At 42.1% G+C, this 7,078-nt stretch overlaps 1 pseudogene; it reads right to left on the bottom strand.

Moving 5' to 3' along the window:
• Positions 1-5,503: 5,503 nt before the first annotated feature.
• On the bottom strand, positions 5,504-6,142 carry LOC105739623 (annotated as a pseudogene).
• Positions 6,143-7,078: the final 936 nt, after the last annotated feature.

Here is a 7,078-nt window from a genome sequence, read left to right as displayed (position 1 = left end):
CATTTACCTTAAAACACAAACACATTTTAGAGGCCAAGGCAGGCAGATTGCTTGAGCCCAGGAGTTAGAGCCAGCCTGGGCAATGTGGCGAGACCCCTTCTCCACAAAAAATGCAAAAATTAGTCAGGTCTGGTGGCTCATAGCTGTAGTCCCAGCTACTAAGGAGACTGAGGGGGGAGGATCACTCCAGCCTGGGAGGTCAAGGCTGAAGTGAGCCATGATTGTGCTGCTGCACTCCAGCCTGGGCAACAAAGTGAGAACCTGTCTCAAAAATAAAAATTAAATAAATCAATGAAAGCAAAAAGTACCCACAAACACATTGTACAGCTGTAAAAATTATTTTCTTTCTTGATATCCTTATTCCAAAAGCTTTTTTTTTAATATTTAGCAATTATTTTCTCTTTTTTTCTACCTTTTTTTTTTTTGAGATGGAGTCTCACCTTGTCATCCAGGCTGGAGTGCAGTGGCATGATCTCAGCTCACTGCAACCTGTGCCTCCTGGGTTCAAGTGATTCTCCTGCCTCAGCCTCCTGAGTAGCTGAGATTACAGGCATAGGCCACCACGTCCAGCCAATTTTTGTATTATTAGTAGAGATGGGGTTTCACCATGTTGGCCAGGCTGGTCTCGAACTCTTGACCTCAAGTGATTTGCCGGCCTTGGCCTCCCAAAGTTCTGGGATTATAGGCGTGAGCCACCACACCCGGCTCTTTTTTTTTTTTTTTTTTTTTTTTTTTAACTTTTAAACTTTAAAAATACCATTGTCTCTCACTTTCACATCTTGTCCCACTAGAAGGTGTTCAGGGGCAATAGCACACATGGAGCTGTCATCTCCTATGATAACAATGTCTTCTTCTGGGATAACTCCTGAAGGATCTGCCTGAGGCTGTTTTACAGAAAATTAAAAAAAAAAATTAGAAGTAGTACGCTCTAAATTAACAACAAAAAGTATAGTATAGTAAATACACAAACCACTTACATAGTTGTTTATTGACATTATCAAGCTTTATGTGCTGTATATAAATGTATGTGCTCCACTTTTAAATGGCTGGCCCTGCAGTAGGTGTATTTACATCACAAACATGTGAGTAGTGTATTGTGCTATGACTTTATGATGGCTACAATGTCACTAGGTGGTAGGAATTTTTTAGCTCCATTATAATTTTATAGGGCCATGGTCCCTGGTTGACCAAAATGTCATTAGATAGTGCATGTTTATAAGGCCAGGTGTGGTGGCTCATGCCTGTAATCCCAGCACTTTGGGATGCTGAGGTGGGCTGATCATGAGGTCAAGAGACCATCCTGGCCAACATGGGGAAACCCTGTCTCTACTAAAAATACAAAAATTAGCTGGGCGTGGTGGTGCATGCCTGTAGTCCCATCTACTCAGGAGGCTGAGGCAGGAGAATCGCTTGAACCCGCGAGACAGGTTGCATTGAGCTGAGATTGTGCCACTGCACTCCAGCCTGATGACAGGGCGAGTCTCCGTCTCAAAAAAAAAAGTATGAAAATGAAATGGCAATTATAATCACCATAACAGTGGAAATATTCTCAAAGCCATTTGAATAATTCAAGGATGACAAGAATTTATTGTATATTTTAAATGTTTATTTATGTAGCTATCTTTTAATATTTGAGCTCAGAATCTCCAAGGATTTCAGGAAGCTAAAGCAAAAAAAGTCCCCCTGAAATAGACAGAGTGAATGAAATGTTTGCAAATGCATGTATCCATTGTGTAGATATTTATGATTCCTCAAGCACAAAGGCATATAGGTAAATGATGCTCATGACTCGGACAATGCTTACTGAATGCTACTGCATGTCAGATATTGTGTTAGTGCCAGGGAGATGATGGATAAACAAAATAGACATAGTCTCTGCTCTCTATATAACTTACATGCTGGTAGGGAATATAGATATGTAGACAGCAATTTTTAGATAATGTGCAGGATAATAGGATGAGGTGAATCCAGGGAGCTCACAAACAGAGGAGGGGCACTTCATTCAGTCTTGAGTAGCGAGAAATAGTAGATTATAACATGAAGAACTAATAAAGGGATGAAAGAGCATTGACGACTAATAGTAGAGGCATGTTCTCTTTGCTCTGGATTCTTGCATGTATGATGGCCTCTGCTTGGAGTCCTGTGACAGTCACAGTAGGTGGTGCCTGGACTAGGCATGTTTTGAGGTGGCTGCTTTTCTCATATGCTTTTCTCTGGGATCTGACCATTCCTTTCATCTCTTGGCCATGAATGTATTGTGTCATCTCCATCCTTTCTTCCTTTTTCCCTCACTTCCTGTCTCCCTTTGTTCTTTCCTTCTTCTCTCCACCCCACCCATTACACCTGATTGCAACTAGGGTTACTCATATCATTGGCTGGTCATTAACCAACCAGTGTCTGTCTCCCCGTATCTCTAGAGACTTTGAAGTTATAATACAGGAGTTATTAAGAAATTATTTTTAAGCAGCTAGAAAGGGTGAAAGTTCTTCCTGGAATTTTCCTTTAATAAGAAGGAACCCCCAAACTATTTCTTCTCTAACAGAAAGCAGCCTGAGAAGTCAGGCATAGACATGCAGACTAGAAGCTTTTATATGTAAATGGAAGCAGCTGTACCTGGAAGTCAGGTACATTCAATATGGCATCTCCTGCCCTCTTTTCCTTGTCATCACGTGTGCCAGGTGTCATGGCAGCCTCCAGATAAAACCACGTGTACAGATATCAAGGCCGCTGCCAAGTGGAGGCCGCATTTGCATAATAAAAGACTAGGGTGGGAGGGCCAGCTTTTTTGTGGGCTATGTAAATGGCACAACTGGTCAAACCAATCCCCTGGGCCCTATGTAAATCAAACATCACCTCCTCAAGCCTCTGTACAAACCAATTGCGTTCCACCACAAAAGACAAACCCTCTTTTGGGCGACCCGCTTTCTCAACATGAGGAAGCTTTTTCTCTCTCTTTTCTTTTTCTATTATACTTTCTGCTCCTGAACCCACTCCTCATATATGTCCGTGTCCTGAATTCTTTCTTGACCGAGACCAAGAGCCAGGGTGTATACCGCAGACAACAGAGCCGTTTCAGTAAGAGGCACAACAACTGCATTGAAACACAGTCTGTTGAGTAAATAATTACCCCTCAACTTGATCCATGGGAACTCAAAGTACATTTTTGGAGCTTTCAGAACAAACAACACTCATATCTTTATTATATCATCATAAAAATTTTCTTTATAAAGTATATGAAAATGATGCTAACTAGAACCATATCGTTCTGTTTCATAACCAGCAACAATGCATTAGTTCCCTCAACCAAATCATAAACTGTTAATACAGGAATGGATGCATTTAAAAACAGACAATTGTGTTCCAATTTAGTATTCACCAAAGGTTTGTTAGGTAATCTAAAATGAAGTTAATTTTAGTTAAATTTTGGACTATTACATATGCTTTTTAAATAAGGCTTGAAGGGAAGAAGGATTGACTTTTAATTGTGATATCAGTAGTGAAACTGTTACAGATTTCTGCTTCAGAGTTAAAAAAAATTTTGTTGAGTGGTGATGTAGCAGAATGTAATAGATATTGCCGAAATCTGCTGCCTAACAAACTGTTCCAAAACTCGGTGGCTTAAAATGATAATTCTCATGAATCTGATGTTAAGGGTAGTTTGATCTGAGCTGGGCTACACTAGAGAGACTTGGCTCTGCTCCATGTCCCTGATCCTGCCTGAGGACAAGCAGGCTAGCGCAGGTACGCTCTTTTCATGGTGATGAGAGGCAAAGAGAGCAGGTGCATCCATACCGGATCTCTCAAGCCAAGGTTCAAAACTGGCAACCTGTCACTCCTGTCTCATTCTATGGTCCAAAAAGTGTCTTATGGTCATGCCCAAAGGGAAGGGGAAGTGATGTATGCCATTGCATAGTGAGAGGGTCCTGCAAGGTTTTATTGGAAGATCATGTAGACAAGGAGGGTGATGAAGAAGGGACAGCAATATAATCCACACACAGAAACTGCCTAGTTATTCAACGAACTCGCTTCTCTTCTTCCTGGAGCCCACAGTTACGCTGTCTTTCCTTGCCTCTCAGGAGTAATGTCTGGCTAGGTAACTGAGTTCTTGCCAAGGGGATGTGAAGCAGAAATGACTTGGCCCATACAAATTTCTAATGGGAACTCTGTGCTATTTCCCCTTTCTTTGGCTTGATGCAGACAAACTAAGAAAACTTGAAAGCCACATATTGAATATAGTCAGAAGCACAAGATGAAGGAGGCTGTGTCCAGTCAGCAACTTCCCTTTGTTTTTCTTTGTTGTTGTTGTTTTTGAGACAGAGTCTTGCTCTGTCGCCCAGGCTGGAGTGCAGTGGCGCAATCTCGGCTCACTGCAAGCTCCGCCTCCCGGGTTCACGCCATTCTCTTGCTTCAGCCTCCCAAGTAGCTGGGACTACAGGTGCCCGCCACCACGCCTGGCTAATGTTTTTACTTTTTGGTAGAGATGAGGTTTCACCAGATTAGCCAGGATGGTCTTGATCTCCTGACCTCATGATCCGCCCGCCTCAGCCTCCCAAAGTCCTGGGATTACAGGCTTGAGCTACCGCACCTGGCCTGCAGCAACTTCCCTTTGGACTTTGAGAAGGAAATAAGCTTTTATTGTGCTGGTACCATTACTTATTTTGGGGTTTGCTTATTACAGCATTACAGCAACTAGACTAGCTTACCCTAAATGATACATGTGATATGTCTGGAGAAAGTCTCTAACGGTGCCTCCAGATTTCCTTGAGAACACTTGAGACACACTGCCCTAATGCTTATTAGGTTCAGCTTTTATTCCTTATGGGTAGCTTCTCCATATCTGCCAAAATCAGGGAGGAGAAATCTTGATTGTCCTGAGGTTGGGGAGATATTCTTCCTGGTAACCAGGGCATGATATAACACTGTAGTGCAACATCAACACTTCAGTGACCAAAATAAGTCCCTGCAAAAGGTCAGGGATGGAATTGGCTTTCAGCTTCAATTAGGCCTTTTATTGCTTCATTACGTCCTTGATTCCATCGGATTCCTTTATTGGGAAGAAAGGAGGAGGAGAAGTATTAGGAGAAGGAGGACTGTGTGGAAAAGTAAGCTTTATTTCAAGGCATTGACAAACTGGTAGGAAGGAGCACAGAGTTACCTGTCTATGTAGCAAGGGCTCAGTCAGGAGTCCCACCAATTCCTGCCCAAGGCCTTTTCAATTTCCTCTTTGGGTTGAAACTAAAAAGTAGGCTTGCAGATGCCAGTGATGTCTTTGTTATCCAAACATGCTCCACATCCAGGAAAGAGAACACCGGGGGTCACCTTCTTGAGGGATTTGCTTAATTATTAAAATAAATATTTACATTGAGAATACAGTTAAGTTAGCTTTCTTTGCACGCTCACAGTTTTTAAAAGAGCCACAGGGCTTTCATTCATGTTTTAAGCAATTAAGTTGGTAAAAATCCTGTCTCCATTTTCTAAGAGATGGATTACATTCAATTACTCCTCACAACAGCCAACTGGAAGATTGTCTCATTGCTTTTGAAGGACTGGTTGGGCTGGTGTCTGTGACAGTAGCAAAATAAATGAGATTTCTATGTAACCCATGCTGATGCTGGATGCACTTGTTAGCCTGGCCCTTGTTCTGATACTCCACAATACAGCAGGTCAGCTGGTCATGCTCCTTAAGCAGCCAATGGGTAGTCGATTGATGTATTTGTCTGTTGTCACACTGCTATAAAGAACTATCTGAGACTGGATAATTTATGAAGAAAAGAGGTTTAATTGACTCACAGTTCCACAGGCCTAATAGGAAGCATGACTGGGAGGCCTCAGGAAACTTACAATCACGGCAGAAGATGAAGGGGAAGCAAGCACCTTCTTTACAGGGTGGCAGGAGAGAGCGAGAGAGCAAGGGAGGAGGTGCTACACACTTCTAAACCATCAGATCTCGTGAGAACTCACTATCATGAGAACAGCAAGGGGGGAAATCTGCCCCCATGATCCAATCACCTCCTACCAGGTCCCTACCCTAACATTGGGAATTACAACTTGAGATGAGATTTGGATGGGGACACAGAGCTGAATCATATCAATTGACTTCTTCCTTGCCCCTCAGCCAGTCTGATACGAAGGCCACCTACATTCTGAGGAGCCTCAGAAACCTAGGGCCACCACGTGTCTCAGTCAGAGCCAGTCAGCCACTCGGGCATGCGTATTTCATCTGGCAACATGCACTGGGGCCTGCTAGGCTGTGTCCTTTGCCAAGGCCCAACTGACACCAAGAGTCCTTTCGTTTCACAGGAAATGCCAGGGATGCTCTTGTTTGGAGTTAGAATGTCTATTTTATTTTAGAGTTTAGTTTTAAATGTGCAATCCATTCCAAGTTTTAAAGCATTATCCATTTGGGCATATCATCTTCAACAGTCATAAAAAGGCTTTCTATTTTTTTTATTTGAAACAATTTTGCCTCCTAAAGAAGCATCCCATATTTATAAGAGATAATACCTCCTACCACATCCATCAAATAAGATTTCCCCCTATTGCCTAATGTTAGAATGCTATGCCTCTAAGCTTTTCTTCAGATTCTTTTTTCTATTTAGTAACAAGTAGAATGTACTCATTACATCAACAAACCTAGGGATAAACATTTGGAAATCACCTCATTTTATGAGTTAGAGAAAACATATGATCATCTGGTTTACTAGACATTTACCAATGCCTCCTCAGTGGCATGACATATAGAAAAAAAGGAGATTAGTATTGAAGATGAAAACAGCTTTATTGTGGGCAGAGTGGCAATTAGAATTTTTGTCTCCAGACCATATGGGTTCTTATTATAGTTCCCTTTCTGGCCCTCTCTCTCCTGGAGTCCTCTAATCCTGGTGGGTTGTTCCTCATAGCTAACAATAATGGTTAACATTTAGTGAGCACTCACTGGGTCTCAGGCATTTGACATACACTTGCTTATTTAAGTCTAAAAAAAAAAATCCTATGAGTTGGATGCTGTGACCCCCATTTTACAGATTGGGAAACTGAGACACAGCCAGTAAGCGATTGGGCCATCGCTGAAACTCATACA

This window comes from Nomascus leucogenys, chromosome 4 (assembly GCF_006542625.1).
Source record: "Nomascus leucogenys isolate Asia chromosome 4, Asia_NLE_v1, whole genome shotgun sequence".
Taxonomy (NCBI): Eukaryota; Metazoa; Chordata; class Mammalia; order Primates; family Hylobatidae; genus Nomascus; species Nomascus leucogenys.
This window is presented reverse-complemented; position numbering and strand designations above follow the sequence as displayed.